The sequence below is a fragment of the Lactuca virosa genome, chromosome 4 (assembly GCF_052849685.1).
Source record: "Lactuca virosa cultivar CGN04683 chromosome 4, Lactuca_virosa_CGN04683_v6, whole genome shotgun sequence".
Taxonomy (NCBI): Eukaryota; Viridiplantae; Streptophyta; class Magnoliopsida; order Asterales; family Asteraceae; genus Lactuca; species Lactuca virosa.
In genome coordinates this window covers 159,628,611-159,645,451 of record NC_136429.1, presented here as the reverse complement: position 1 = coordinate 159,645,451, position 16,841 = coordinate 159,628,611, and the positions used below count along the sequence as shown (strand labels likewise).

The window sequence follows — 16,841 nt, the reverse complement described above, 5'->3', positions numbered from 1 at the left end:
TTAGACATTTAAAATAGTATTAGATAAATAATAATTATCCTATCTTTTGAATAAGGCAAGAAAATCCGGAAATCGGATTTCAGGCAGTTGCCACATTGTGGCAGAAGATTGCCCACAACGTGGCCGTAACAGATTTTCGATTATATTTGTTTTTCAGGTTTCATCTTTTATGCACTACTATTAGAAAAGCATGGCTCTAATATCACTGATGAGGATTTTTAGGTTCTAATTAATTTGTACATGTAGAATTTCACTTAACTCTTAAGGGTACATCCAACCTAAATTGGATCTACGCCTTTTCTCAATTAATAGCAACATACTTATGAAACAAAAACTATAAACCCTATGAATCAAATTCTTGAATAGAACCACATACCCCTTTCTTGATTCGGAAGAAGCTAATCAAATACCCTTTTGTAGTCTCCTTGAAAAACTAGCTCCAAAAGTATAGTCGCCACTAATGGTTCACACCAAAAACTCAAGAGACCCTAGGATTAAAGGACAGAGGGGAAAGAAGGAGGAAAATTTGGTTCTCCACCCTATATGTATGAGAATCCATGAAATTAGGTGCCCTAGGGGTCCTATTTATAGTTTAGGTAACTTGTAAACAAAACCAGATTTGAATAATTAAATAATAGATTTAATCCCTAATTAAAATCATTTCCTTATCTGCTATTAGAAGGCTTCTGGAAACCCTAAAGAGGCTCCCAAAACCTTCCATGCATTGGTAGGTTCTATAATTTCCTCTTTTGTTCAACTATTAAACAATTACAATTCACCAATTACACCTTTAATTAATTTCAATAAACCCCGAATTAATTCCAGATTATTTCTGATTAATAATTAATCTATTCTGACTATCTTTAGTTAATTCATAATTAATTACTAACTATTTCTAATTAACTTATTAATCACATAATAAATTAAAAAATCATTTATTTTTCTTCTTTAATCAATCCAAGCCATTTCCTGGTTATGAGGGCAACCTAAAAATGACTTTATTATTATTTATCAATATTATACCAATTTAGTTAGACCTTAGACACTTTAATACAACAACAATGACTAAGAAAATAAGTTGTTTGGTATTGTGAATACATTCAACGTCACATAACTATTGTTATTATCCCACATTTTCACTAATTAAATGGTTTATAAGGGTAATATAATTTTTTTTTGTATTATTCTTATTCTTGTCAGAATGTGTATAAAATACAAGTATCAAAAACACATTTTGACAGAATGACAATCATATAAAAAGTCCATATTACCTTTATAGAGAATTTAATTAGTGAAAATGCATGATAATGACAATAGTTATATGATAAGGCTTATGTGGTTGTTGGGAAGTCGATGGAAAAGGTAATGTTTTTGTTTCACTAAACATATGTGAGGTTTAGAGGTTCAGAGATTCGTATAATTCATGGAAAAGGTAATGTCTTTGTTTCACTAAACATATTTGAGGTTTAGAGGCTCAAAGATTCATATAGTTGTATGTGTTCATGTTTTGATTAGCTTGATTGGTTTTAGAGGATAGTTACCATGCTTACATAATAAACCCAACCCCAAGTAATAATAATAGGTAGATGCAAATAATAGTTTGGGTTTTTAGGTAAAATATTCTATTTTACAAACACAAAATTGATATGATGTAATTGAATATTTAATCCAAAAATTTTCTTAATGCATATAACTTTTTGTATTTATGTTTTAATTATTATAATTGATTAAAATAATTATTTGGATAAATATGATATTTTAAATATTTATGAAAGATATGAATGATATTTTAAAATTAACTTTATAATAGGATATAACATTCATTTGATAAAAAAGTACGTATTTAAAATGATTATAGATATTTATGAAAATGATTTGTGTAAATATAATATTTTAAAAGTTTATGAAGGGAAAATATATGAAATTTAGATATTAAGTGGGACAAATATGATATTTTGATGTTTATTAAGAACATATTTAAACTACCAAATAACTTGTAATTTCCACGCAAACTTTATAGATTACACTATATAAGACATGTAAGATTGTTAATATAAGATTATTAGAGCTTTATTGGGAACTTTGAGGTCTTGGGATCGAGCCTTATCATCTCCATAATTTTGACCCAAAATGATAGAAGTCTAGTGGTTGAGGCATACAATTTCACTGATGAGGTCCATTGTTCAGACCATGACACATTCAAAATATTGTTAGTGTTTTACGAGTGACATTCCACGTGAGTCTTGGACGGGTTTATGTGAAATGCTCAAACGATTTGATTTTATTACAATTTTTCTAAAAATTATTATCGCTATGCGTGCACTTAGGTTTAATAATTGGAAAATATTATTCTAAAAAAAACATAGAAAAATACTGGTTTTAATAGATATAAAAAAAATGATATTATAATTTAATTTTAACATAAACCTATATGTTAGTTTTTTACTTAAAAAATATCAAATTATGCACATATTCGGTTTGTTTTATAAATATGTAGAATAATGTAGTTTAAATCGTTAATAGGCCATTAATTTTAAATTTGAATGTTCAAATATTTGAATTATTACAAAGAAGTTTCATTTAATCAAATTCTTAATAGACAATGTTAATTAATCAAATATTCCTAATATAATAAAACAAATTGCATGATTTTTTTGTTTAAAATTACAAAATATATATATATATATATATATATATATATATATATATATATATATATATATATATATATATATATATATATATATATATATAGAAGCCCCCTTAAGAACAGTGTTTTGGGCCCATTTTTTTTTGTTTTATCCCCTGAACTTTTATGTTTCTCGGTTTTAAAACTTAAGTTTTTTTCCATTTGCTTTTGGACCCCTTTTTGAATAATACTGATCAATGGTACATGTCTCTCACCGCAATTCATCTCCAATCAAAAGCTTACAGACCACGGTCTACCGACTGTTTAAGCTAACATAACTTTTGTTCCATTTTCTTCAATTTCATTTCTTCTGTTTCATCTCCTTTCACTCTTCCTGATTTAGACCAACCCATGATCGGACCACCCCCCCCCTCTGTGTCGATTGTCTTCAAGGCACCAACATTAACCTCCACATACCCTACACCTCTTCAACCACCTCGCTATCTCAATTTGATGTATCCTCCACTAATTTCGTTCGATGTCGGATGGTGGGACTTGAAGATAACATCATCAATCAACACTTTCATCTACATCACAGTCAGCCTCCACCACCATCGCTCACTGTCAGCCACTATATTATCTTTCCTTTATTCATCGCTGATCCAAAAGAACCCACAAATCCTTCAATCGTTCGACTGTTGCCTAAAATTATCGGTGTTCACCTTCTTCTTTTGGCCTATTGGAAATCGCACCACTGTCGGCCCACCGCTTCTCTATCGTTCCTCTTTCATTCTTCCTCTTCCACTGGCCGCCCAAATTCTCCACTGTTTTCATTATTATCACTTTTTAAAAAATGAAACACCACTTTGTTTCTCTGTTCTAATAAACGAGCCCTAAAAACAATCTGCTAATCCACTCCAACGATTGGCATTCAGACATGCATAAGGAGTTGACCCACCACTGAGTACCATCAGTCCCACCAATCCTTGGTCTTCCTCGTTTTTCTTTTGAGCATTTTCGGTGCATCGACCTATATCGATGAAGATAGGTTTGTGAAGTTGTGTACTTCTGATTTGAAGCTTACAAAGCTTGATATTTCAGTTTGTTCTTAAAGCGATACCAAAGGTAAGTTTGGACACCACCACATCCCGTTGCTCTTCAGATGTACATACTACGATCTAGGGTTCGGTATTCTGAAGCATTGAGTGGTTTCCTTCAATCTTACAGTTAATGGAGGTCATTTCATCAAGAACAAGGCCGACTCGTATATATATAATTAAACTTTCTAATATAAGTTTTTTTCAATTAAAGTAAACGAATGTGTCAAGCTACAAAATGACTTCACAGTTTCATGGATTGATTACCAAGGTTGGTTCCAAAGGTACAAATTATATCACTTATTGTACAACTAACTACTCTGTTGTTCTACACACTTTCTAGATTACTAGTTCATTTCTCATTTTTGATTTCTGCATATGATACGAGGACTCTATTATTCCCATTGTGATGTACCTGGATTGTTCTGTTCTCAGATTTGTTTTTTCTACTTATGCAGAAAACCTAAACTTGTATTGAAGGATTAGTTTCAGAGCATTCTTATTGTATAAAATTAGTAAGATATAACATTTAAGATTTTATATTTGTGAATGAGATTCTGGTTCCAATCAAGTTTGTTTCTTGAAACAAGTTGAATAACTATTGGTTGGTTTTTTAATGGTGTAAACAACAATATAGATTTAAGCTTAATGGTGACTTGCCAATGTAAAATTTTCCTTGTTGTATTGATTCTTCCATTTTAAGATCACACAGTGAAGATGATGTTCATATGATTATGAGGTATAATATATTCCATTCCATTTCATATTAATAAATATACTGTTGTTACAGTTTATGAAGAAGGTGATACGGAAACAACCCATCAAAACATGACTCGGGTTACCATAGTCCTATTATTGTGCTTAGGATTTTCTACAGTTGACTTCTGGAAAACAAAATCAAGAAGAATTTGCTTCACAATATAGATTTATTCCACAACAAGATGGATCTGGAGACATTGTAGTTGATGAATTTGAGGTGAGATTTTTTTCTGCTTTATCTTTTTAATGTTTAAGATTTAAACATATATTTGGGTATGTGATTAATTGATTTCTTATGGAATTGAAGATATACAACTACCAAGAGGTTTTAAATGAAAACTAAAATGTTGCTAATACAACTATTCCACTTGGTAAAGTAATAGTCTATAACTCTTTTGTTTATTTTTGGGTTGATTTTAAAAACCACAGAAGGTAGCAGTGGACCAGTCAACTCCAACCGTAAATCGATAGTAAAACATGTGATTCGGGGTTCAGTAGGTGGTGTTGTTGATGACCGTAAGTGGCAGAGAAAAGCAGGGGATGAAGTGACCATTTGTAGCGGTGAAGGAGGCAGTAGAGAAGGGGCAATGCTAAACGGAGAAAGGAGTGAGAGATGTAACCACATATTATTGAGATTTAGTGCTTATTTATAATATTTCGCTTTTGTTCCCTCAATTAAAAAATACATCCATTTGTGTTTTTGTTTTGAAAAATAGATGCGGATGACAGCTAAGGTAAATAGTTACTAAAACCCATTCCAACCCCCATATTTTAAGTTGTTTTTGTCTAAAATACGATAAGTATGATTTCTAATATGAATGACGTGTGATGTTTTGCTGATTATAGGATCATATTTTCACTTCTTCTTATTGCTATTACAAGATTGTACTTTGGAAGTTCTACTTATTTGGGCTGCTTTTTCAAAGTACATTGCTAATATGTGGTAACATGTATAGATTTTATATAACATGCATCTTAATTACTTTTTATTCCAACCGCCACAAAGCGATAGAATCTTTTTTAGTTAACATTATTAACAAAAATGTTTTCAAAATCAAAATTTTGGAAAATATCTCATAAGTTTATGATAAAATAAAGAGCAAATAGCAAAAAAAAGTCACTATATTACCATAAATTTTCGATTTTGACACCGAGTTATTTTTTTTCTCAATTATGTCACTATATTTAAAATTTTGTTGCAATATCAACCAAAATGACCGGTTCTCCTGGTAACCACTTTTCACGAATTGCAATAAAGTCACTAAGTTTACCAAAATTTCAATTTTGAAATCGAGTTTCAAATTGCAAGAAAGTCACTATATTACCACAAAATTTCAATTTTGACACCGATTTTCTTTTTTCTCAATTATGTCATTACATTTACAATTTTGTTGCAATATCAACCAATTAACCGATTTAGAAAATGTTATTGTGGTTTAGAAGCTCAATTTGTACAACAAATAAATGAAGACAAAAAGAATTGAACATTAAACATTCTAACAAATAGTGTCTGACGTTTGCATCGAACCCAATTGTACATATCTTTTTAGGTCGATCTAGTGGTTCAAACCCACTTAAAAGTTTGTGAAAATGGCGCACTCACCCTTTTAGGTGACACTTTTTATTATAATGTTTAATGTTTAATACTCGTAAGAGTATTTCTTCAAATGGTATCTGAAAGTCAATCTTGTGGTTTAAACTCACTTAAAAGTCGGTGAAAAGTGTATACTCCCCCTTTTAGGAGATGTTATTGTGGTTTGGAAGCTCGATTTGTACAACAAGTAAATAAAGATCCCTAAAAGGTCGATCCAAGAGATGCTTAGTGAGCTTGAACCACAAAATCGACATTGTAGGGAACTTCATTTATTTGTTGTACAAATCGAGCTTCTAAATTACAATAACATATCCTGAAAGGGTGACTATGTCATTTTCGTTGACTTGTAAGTGAGTTTGAACCATTAGAGCGACATTCATTTCTTTGTTGTACAAATTGAGCGTTAAAGCCACAATAACATCTCCTAAATCGTTCAATTTGTTAACATTGCAACAAATTTGTAAATGTAATGACATAATTAAAATAAAAAGAAACTCGGTGTCAAAATCAGAATTTGTGGTAATATAGTGACTTTCTTGCAATTTGAAACTTCGGTGTCAAAATCAAAATTTTCGTAAACTTAATGACTTTATTGCAATTCGGGAAAATGGTTACCGGAAGAACATAGAGAACCGATGATTTGGTTGATATTACAACAAAATGTAAATATAATGACATAATTGAGAAAAAAAATAACTCGGTATCAAAATTAAAATTTTATGGTAATATAGTGACTTTTTTGCTATTTGCCCTAAAATAAAGGATCATATTACTTGAAATCAATTCTAATTCAGATAAACAAATATCTTATTTGATTATAAATTCATAACATATATAACATATGCTCTTAAATACCGATTCCCAAAAAAAAAACATTATATAAGTTAAAATTAGTTTGAAAATGCATTGCTTTACATTTAACGTGTCTCATAAAATATGTTAGTTTTTGAACATGAGCTATTTTCTGTCTTTAAAAGAAAAAAAATACTTATGATTAAAACACAAAAGGTTAAAAAGTGATCAAATGGGTGGAAATTTTGGACCATAAAGACAATAAAAGATATATACGTGAGTGACACGGTTGGTTGCACGCACCAAAAGCAATTTTGTCTTCCACATTTCTTCAAAAATCCGGAAACACGTTTGAAAAATAAAATATTTGCTGTCTATTTATTATATATATTATCAGTAATTTATATACGATACCCAAAAATAATATATGAATTTAAAATGTCTGAAACTTCGACAGTATTGTCACTTTGCCAGGTTAGCCGAACATGTTTTCCTGATATTTGATTTTCAAAAATAATAAGAAAATCTTGGTATTTTATTTTTTATGTATAGTAAAAATAATATACAAAAGAAAATAAAAGACAAACTTATTATGAATAGGGGTTTTATCTAGATGTGCACGTGTGAGAGAGAAGAAATAAATGAGTATGGATGTTACGCGGTTGTTTATGGGTACCACCTTTTCCTCTGTTTCTTTTCCTTAATCATTTCAGTGGTTGCTGCATGGCCTAACACAATTTATTTGGTCATAACTATTTTGGAGGTTTCTAGTGTTTGTGTTTGGTGGATAATCTATTAATCTAATTAATCAAATCTTAAGAAAAACATCAAAAAAATACTGAAATAAAACAGATCTCATTTAATGTTTAATTTTTTATGTTATTGAAAATATTAATACAAAGGTCTAAAAATTAACATTATAAATCAATTTTGGATTTCTTTTATAAAAATAATAATTTTTGATTTTTTAAAAAAATGCACATTTTTTATTTTTCTTAAAAAACATAATTTTTTTTTAAAAATTGATATTTTTTTAAATTGTAATTTTTTAAAAAACAATAAATATTTAAAAATCAGTAAATTAAAAAAAAAACTAAAATATTTAAAAAAAAATCTGTAATTTTTTAACTAAAAAAGTCAACGTTTTAGGTGCATATATATATATTTTTTCAAGTGTATATAGCTTATTTCTTATACTATAATATTCGTAAGTAAATTTTTGAAAAAAACTCATTTTTATTTACTAATCTATAAACACAATAGTACAAGTATTTTACTCAATAAAAAATAAAGTATAAAAAACAAAAAATGATACGAAATTTCAAAATGTTTTCATGTCTTTGTGTCAAGATTTCAATATTTTCTTTAGTTTATCATTTTTCACCTCTTCAATATTTTCCACAAATTCTTGTAAATCTATAAAAAAATTAAGAAGAATTGATTAATGCAAGAACACTCACAAAAATATATATGTATATATCATGTAAGATTTACATGTGATTATATAATATGATATTCACATATGATTGTATCTTATAAGATTCAAATGTGAAATTCATAAGAAATTTTAAAAAATAATTAACGAAGAACACACACAAAATGCATAGACGTAATTTATATGTGATTCACTTGTGATTTACATTTGAATCATATGTAATTCATATATGATTCACTTGTGATTTACTTGTGATTCATATGTGAATTACATGTGAATCACATGTGATTTACATGTGAATCACATGTAATTAGTATGTGATTCACTTGTGATTTACATGCGAATCACATGTAATTCATATGTGATTCATTTGTGAATTACATGTGAATTAAATGTGATTCACTTGTGATTTACATGTGCTTCATATGTAAATTACATGTGCTTAGATGTGAATCACATGTAATTCATATGTGATCCACTTGTTATTTACGTGTGATTTACATGTTTTTGTTCATTTAAATATAAAGTAGCATGCAATTTTTTTCCTTACAAATGAAAGTATGATACATATTTTTTCCTTATGAATGAGATTCACATGTGATTATATCATGTGAGATCCTATAAATCTTAAAAACTTAAAATATCCAATATCCTTTCAAGTCATAAAACATATTTGAATTCCAATAGTTAAAAACAAGTATGTTAGTTCATATTTAAGGTTTTTTTAAATAATAAACAATTAAAGATTAAATAACAAAAGGTTACGAGTATCGCACTAATTGAAGTACCCCAAAAGTTTAGGCATTTACTTATTTTCTGATAATCAGAGTAAACAATTAAACATTTATTTATATCATGATATTTACAATCGTATGGATCACATCTGATTAGTAACTAGGGAGAATAATATATTTGATTGACGCTTTATCTTCTTCTAGACAAAAATTGAAAATTAAACCAAAATCCATAAACAATAATTGGTTTATGAATCATGACCTTTTAAATATGGAAGAGAGTCACCAAATAAGTGTTTGGGTACATCTAATTGGACAAAAGTTTTAGGCTGATAAAAAACTATATGAGAATTGAGAAACATGGTAAACTGATTTAAGTTTCAAAAAAAGGAAAAAGAAAAACTTACTCCATTAACACAGTGATGTTAATTTCTTCATCTGTGTATAGGTATGTGAAAGACTTGACTTCAACAAATATTTATGTATAACAATTAACATATATGAAAAGTTAGAACACTACAAATTTTTTTTGATTGTGTTAAATTATACAAGAAATTTAAAATATCAATAACTCCGTTGAATTTCATACATACAAGAAAGAAAAAGATACTTCACTAACTTTTTTCCACTGTCAACATCACGAAGCTTAACTTGATAAACATACATACAAACACAATATTATGTCACCAATATCAAGGATTCAGTAACTCCGATTGAATTACATATCAAATTTGATTAAACAAGGCATTTCAGTTCATTACAATATGTATTCAGTGTTATAGGCTAATATATTGAGAAAATTACAATTAAGGTGCATAAGATTGAAACGATCTATGCTTTTAAAATCCAAACAAGATCACGACTCCCAAGGTTATGAGCATAAGACAAGAACAAAATATCTCTCCTCGAATCATTGGAATTAACTTAGATGCGACAATGGATTACCTAATTCACCAGGAACCAGAAGCAATAGCTTCATAATCGTCAATGGTAGACGAAGCCATGGATTCCGAGGTCGAATTGTAGATTCTAGACAACGATTCTAGAACTTAGATACGTTAAAAACAATAGATTACCTAAATAAAAGATAAAACACATTGACGGCCAAAAATCGATGGCAGAAACCGAATGCGAAACGATTGTACAAATCGATTTCATTAACATCGAGAAACAATTGTACTGATTGCTTGGATGAAATATGGAGGCCAAAGGAACATGATGAAGATCCGACGATTGTAGAAATCGATTTCATTACCATCATAAACGATTGTAGGTGTAATTGTCGAGGAAACTGGCCGCAACAGATAAACTATCGGTGGTCGGAGCATTTGTTACAAATCCGGTAATCTGGAGATTAGGGAGTGTTACCTGAGGCGCGGCGAATGGGAGAGAGATGTGGGACGAAGGGAAAGAGAATGAGGGTAGGGTTGATGTGATAAACAGTCTGACCTGTGTTAACCTGAAATTCCCATGATTCATTTTAATTAGATGCCCCTGTGTCTTCTTTTTCCCAATTATTTACAAAACTACCACAATGCATCTTAACCCATTATTATTTTAATCTAACGACCCTTGTTTAGTTCTCGGGTTCTCGAGAAAGTATGAGTTCTCAAATGATCATTCTTATATATATATATATATATATATATATATATATATATATATATATATATATATATATATATATATATATATAAGATCGGGTGAGGACTCTTTTTAATGTGAGGACTCGTGAGGACACCTTAAAAAAATTGAAAAAAATCTTAAAAAAGTACAAATCATAAAATCAAGCATAGTACTACATCGGAGAGAAAAAAATTGGAAATTTTTTTTTTGGATCATTAAAATTGAAGCATGGATCATTTTTATGATCCATGATTCAATTTTTATGATGCAAATTTTTTTTTTCCAATTTTTTTCTGCCGGATATAGTACTATGCTCGATTTTATGATTTGTATTTTTTTTAGATTTTTTCAATTTTTTTAAGGTGTCATCACGAGTCCTCACCGAAAAGAGAATCCTCACCGGAACCGGACCATATATATATATATATATATATATATATATATATATATATATATATATATATATATATATATATATATATATATATATATATATATATATATATTAAGGATCATAATATTTTTGTTTCATACTTTTTTTTAGTCATATTGTTTTTGGATCATAAAATTTTGAATCAAATTATTTTGAATCGTAGTATTTTGAATCAAATCATTTTTGAATCATATGATTTTGGATCAATAATATATTCAACTAAATATAGATTTTGTTCAAAAAAAATTATGGATCATTATATATTTTGAATCATTTAATTTTGAATCATAAAAGATATAATTAAGGATTATAAAATATTTGAGTCTAAATATTTTTAGATCATAACAAATTAAGGATCATAAACAAGTTGAATCAAAAGTTTTTTTTTTGAATCATAAATATTTTGAATCATCACATTTTGGATCATATTTATTATGTTTAATATATATTTTTTAATTAATATTTCTTAAAATTAAAAATAAATACTTCAATAACTTATTTTTGAAAAATTCTTTTTACAAAGTCACTAGTGTATTGAGTAGAAGTATCCCATAAATTTTTATGATTTTTGGATTATTTATGTTTCTGGGTTATATATATATATATATATATATATATATATATATATATATATATATATATATTCAAATTTGCATGATTGTGCTCATTTTATAGATAATTAAATTTTAAGAACTTTGGTTTTTTTAGATTTTTCTTTTCAAAGAAAAAAAAGTTATGGCAAAAAAACAAAGTGGGTGAAAAAAACCCCATTAAATAAGGGCTTGACATGTGGCAGCGAGAGAAAAAAGGAGGGGGCAGGGGCGGAAATTGACGCTGGAGGTTTTTTTTCCTTTTTTTCCTTGTTCCTTTTGCCCATTTAACCTCCAAACAATTAACTTTTGTCGGAAAAAGTCAAGATCTCGCAATTGTGAACTCATTTTGGTGTTTTTGGTGATTTTTTAATGAGAATGAAGCCTTTGGTGCGGTGGTTTACCTTGCAAGCGTCATCTACATCTTCTAGCATATCTTCTGGACCTTAGTGAGTGTCCAATACCCAACCTTTTCCTTGCTAAGTTGCTAGATCTTTTAGATTTTGTCCTTTTTCTTCATGTCTTGATGAGTTTGAATGGTGAGATCTCATAAAGGTTGCAACGTTATGAATCTCCAAGCCATTTGGAGTAATTGGTGCTTTGGATCTGAAGTAGGAATGAGTTTTGGTGTCATGCGTGGAATTTTGGTCATTAACCCTTGTTTTACCTAATAGGAGTTCAAGACATGCATTCGACATGCATGTCTGAAAAGCACGATTTTTTAGGTTTGTAATGGTGCTAAGAACCCTTCTAGAAGTGTTGGACAAGAGACCTTCAAGATTAAGTGTTTAATGATTAAGCCATGCTGTGTTTTTGACCTTTTGGACCTAGGAGTTGAGATATTTATCTCTTGGAGAGTCTTAAGGGATAAAGTTGGAAACTTTATCCATTTAGACGATAGAATTGACCAAATCTGAGCTTTGGAGCCCTTAAAATCGAAGAAAACGACTTAACCCATTAAGCTGTTAGGAAGCCAGTGCGCACGACATGGCCTTAGGTCGCCATAGCTTGGCAACTGGGAAAGAGCCGTCTATTTTGTCGTTTCACCACCACGACGTGGCGGCCAGCTAAAGGTTGACCTTTGACTGTTGACTTTGACTAAGTTTGACTTCAGTTCATTTGGGGTATTTTGAATAGTAGATTGAGGCTTGGTCCTTGTGTGTTGTACAAGTGACCTGTAGAGCCAGTGGTTGGAGTAATGATCAGTTCAACTATCTTTCAGATTGTGAGGTGAGTCTTCCTCACTGTACTCGTGGGTCGAAAGCACCAATGTCGAGCCACTAGGTTATGTATCCTGGTATATAGGATGATGCTATGCTAGTGTTATGTTAGACTGGTAGATATGTATGATTACATATATTCACTGGTGATATGTTAGATTGGTAGATCTGTATGATTACCTGTTGATATTGCCATATTTATACTCATTTTTAGGCAATATTTTAATGCATTTTTATTAATATTTTGGGTATTTTCAAAGATATATGATGCTTATGAGATTAAATTATATTTTGCAGCCAAAAGGAATAATCTTGAAGAATAAGGACCAAAATTAACAAGAAGAGGAACTTTGGAGGATTGAAGAATTTAAAGAAGGAAATCCCTGCGAAAAGCCCAAATCACGACGTGGCCATGACATACACGATGTGGAGTGAGTGTTCTAGAAGATAAGTGCACAGGAAGTAAGAGTCCTTGACCGATAATGATTTATCCCAAGTACACGACGTGAAATCCCTGTTCACCTCGTGAAGTACGAATATTCCCAAAACTATATATATTCATTCACTTTTCACGATTTTAGGAGGCTTGGAAGATTTTCAGAGAGAATTCTGGAGAAAATATTGTTCAAAAAACGGAGAGAAAACATCCATTGAAGGAGATTTAATTGAAGATTTAGAGATTGAAGATTATATTCATCATCCTAGTTTGGTACATTATGATTATGTCTTTTCTTATTGGATTCATGTTTGTGTTATCAGCCATGAGCAGCTGAATCTAGTAGCTTCCGTTTAGCTAGATGAAGCTTTAACTTTATGGTTTAGTTAACTGATTTATGGATTTTAATTGTTGGTTATTAGCTTTTGTTTGATTATCTCTACCTAGCATGTTGATATTTGATACTGTTATTGCTTGAATTCAGGTTCTTTGTAGCTTAGTGAAAATTGAATTACATGAACTTTTTACCTAGGAGTTTAGTGACCATTAAATTGCTAGAGCTAGGATCGACCCAATCTTAGATAAGTGATAAAAGTAGCTAATTTAGTTGTGCTGGAGAGCATAAATTGTGACCACAATTGTGTTTATTTTGATTAATCTTACATAGCTTATCCACATCTTATAATTGATTATGTGTTTGCTACTGTATGACCATACATAGTTTTATATGAATTAGTGAAAACATTAGTAAATTTGGACTTGAATTGCTAATAACGTAATATTTGTTAACCAACATTAATAATCCATAATCAATAGTTAACCATAGAGGAGAAGTTGATTCGAACTAAATGGAAATTTTTTTAGTAATTGATTGAATCGTTAGTTAAGTGATTAAGTTTGTCTGAACTTGCAAAATCAGATAAAAACCAATTAAACTTTTTCTTGTTTGTAGGTTAATTTTTAGTAGTTAAATTAGTTAATTGAATTCGTTGCCTGTGTTCGACCCCAACTTACTTTACTATGCTATACACTGACTAGGTACACTGCCTAGAGGTGAAATAATATATAAGTAGTGAGGTTATAAATTTAAAGCTAGATAAGGTATAGGCTGCACAACATCAAGTTTTTGGCGTCGTTGCCGGGAAATGGCTATTTAGTTTTAAATTTAATTGCTTTAGGTTAATCGATCATTTTTGTGGGGTTAAACCTACAAAAAGTTAATTTTTAGCATTAGTTTTGTTTTTTTCTGAATTACTGAAGTCACAACGTGAGCCTTAAGCTCACGACGTGATTTCAGTTGTTTTTTGTTTTCTTTCATTTCTGTTTAATTTTTCTGCTTCAACACGAGGTGGTAACATTACCGCGTCATGGTGAACATTCAGTACAAGTTTTTAATTACTTTTTGTTCATTTTTATGTTTTTATTTTTGTTTTTGTTGCAGTGGTACATGACCCGTGGATCCAAGACACATTTGATGCAACCACGTGAAGATCCAGAGTCAGCCCTTCGTAAAAAGACATACAAGAAATCATTGTTAAACGATCTTAAATCGGTTTTTGGTAAGAAGAAAGGGAAGAACGTAGGAGAATCAAGCAATATCTCGAAGGACGAAAGCAAGGTTGAAAGCTTTGAGCAGAATCCAAATATTCAAGAATCTGAATACGAGTCTGAACCCGAATTAGAAAAAGAAGAGAGCGAACCCGAAGATGATCCAAAATGCAAAATGGCGGACATTGCCGACATTTCAATGGAAACATACAATAAGAGAATTCGAGAGGACACCAGTCCAGGCTTAGTGCAACCCACGATTCCCGCCACCGGAACATTTAAGCTCAAAGGACATATTCTTTCCACGCTAAAGGACGTTCCATTTTTCGGGAAAGATCATGAGGATGATTACAAGCACCTTGATGAAGTTAATGACATTTCCGACTACTTCAACATTCCAAATGTTCCATGCGAGATGGTGTTATTAAGAATACTTCCAGTCACTTTTTAAGGAACTGCTAAGGATTGGTTGAAGGCACTTCCACTAGGTGCCATTACTACATGGGGAAAAATGCGTGAACAATTCTTAGAGTAGTTTTGCCCACTATCAAATGTGTCTAAACTTAAGAAGGCGATAGCTAACTTTGAGCAATAACTGGGTGAATCACTTTATGAAGATTGGGAGCGTTACAAGGGATTACTTCGAAATTGCCCCCAAAATGATCTTAATGTACAACAAGAAGTATCAATCTTCTATGATGGGGTAAATGTGATGACAAGGCAACTCCTTGATTCTCAAGGACCTTTTACAAAGAAAAATCCCGCTGAAATCAAGGAGCTAATAGAAGAGTTTTCTAAGCGTTCACGTGAGTACCATAATCCTGGAAATGATGGGGAAAAGGAATTGGGAGTTGCACTTCTAAGGACATGGCAACTGTTTTGGCTATGCTTAATAATATGGACCGAAGAATGAAAAAGATGGATCAATCCATACATGCTATTCGCGTGGGTTGTGAAAGATGCAATGGTCCACATTTAACAAAAGATTGCCATTTGGATTATAACGGGAACAAGAAAGCTCAAGTATGCTACTCGAGTGGAGAAAAATACGATGAAGATTAGAGGAAGCCAAAGAAAGAATGGTTGCCATACGATGAATACAAAAAGCAAAAAGAAGAGAAATTTAGGCAAACTGTACCAAGGTTTCTACCAAAAGGAGCGACCACAACCTAAAAACAAAGTTGATTTAGAGTCCATGCTAGCTAGCTTCATGGAGGCTTCGGAAAAACGATATGATGAGATTGATGCGCCAATAAGAGACCAACAAGTTTTAATGAGAGATCAACAAGCTTTATTGAGAAATCATCAAGCATCGATCTGGAACATTGAAGCTCAACTTGGTCAATTAACTACACTGGTTAATGAAAGATTATATCCACAAATTAGCGACAAAAAGTCACAGCCGCATGTTATGGTCATCGACACTGAAGAGGACACTATTTGTGAGTTCCTAGAAGCCCTAGAGGAAGAGCCAATACAACCCTAACCATAACAAAAGAAGTCAAAAGTTGAAGACAAATTTTCTGCACAATCCTCGACATCACGACGTGGAGATTCAATCTCCACAACATAGACAGAACCTGAAAAGAAAAATCAATCTTGCGTTCAAGCTTTTCGCCCTCCGCTACCGTTTCCTTCTCGAGCAAGAGTTCATCCTCTGGAACAAGAACATATGAAGTTTATGAAGCAAGAAAGGGGTATTCCTATTAATACTCCTTTTATTGAGTCCTTAGCACAAGTTCCAGAATATCCAAAGTTTTTGCAAGACCTACTCGACACTCGCCAACAACTAGAGAAGACTTCCAATGTGGTCCTAAGTGAGCAAAGCTCGATGGTAATAATGGGAGAAATACCAAAGAAGATGGAAGATCCTGGACGCCTTACACTTCCATGTGAATTTGGGAATAATATGATGACCTACGCTTTAGCCGATTCTGGAGCAAGCATA

The 16,841-nt window shown here is 31.0% G+C and overlaps 1 non-coding gene across 1 annotated transcript; it reads right to left on the bottom strand.

The window, feature by feature from the left end:
* Positions 1-15,452: 15,452 nt before the first annotated feature.
* On the bottom strand, positions 15,453-15,559 carry LOC145110283 (small nucleolar RNA R71). The gene has a single exon (XR_013709668.1). It is a non-coding gene; the product is annotated as a small nucleolar RNA R71 (small nucleolar RNA).
* Between the last annotated feature and the right edge of the window lie 1,282 nt (positions 15,560-16,841).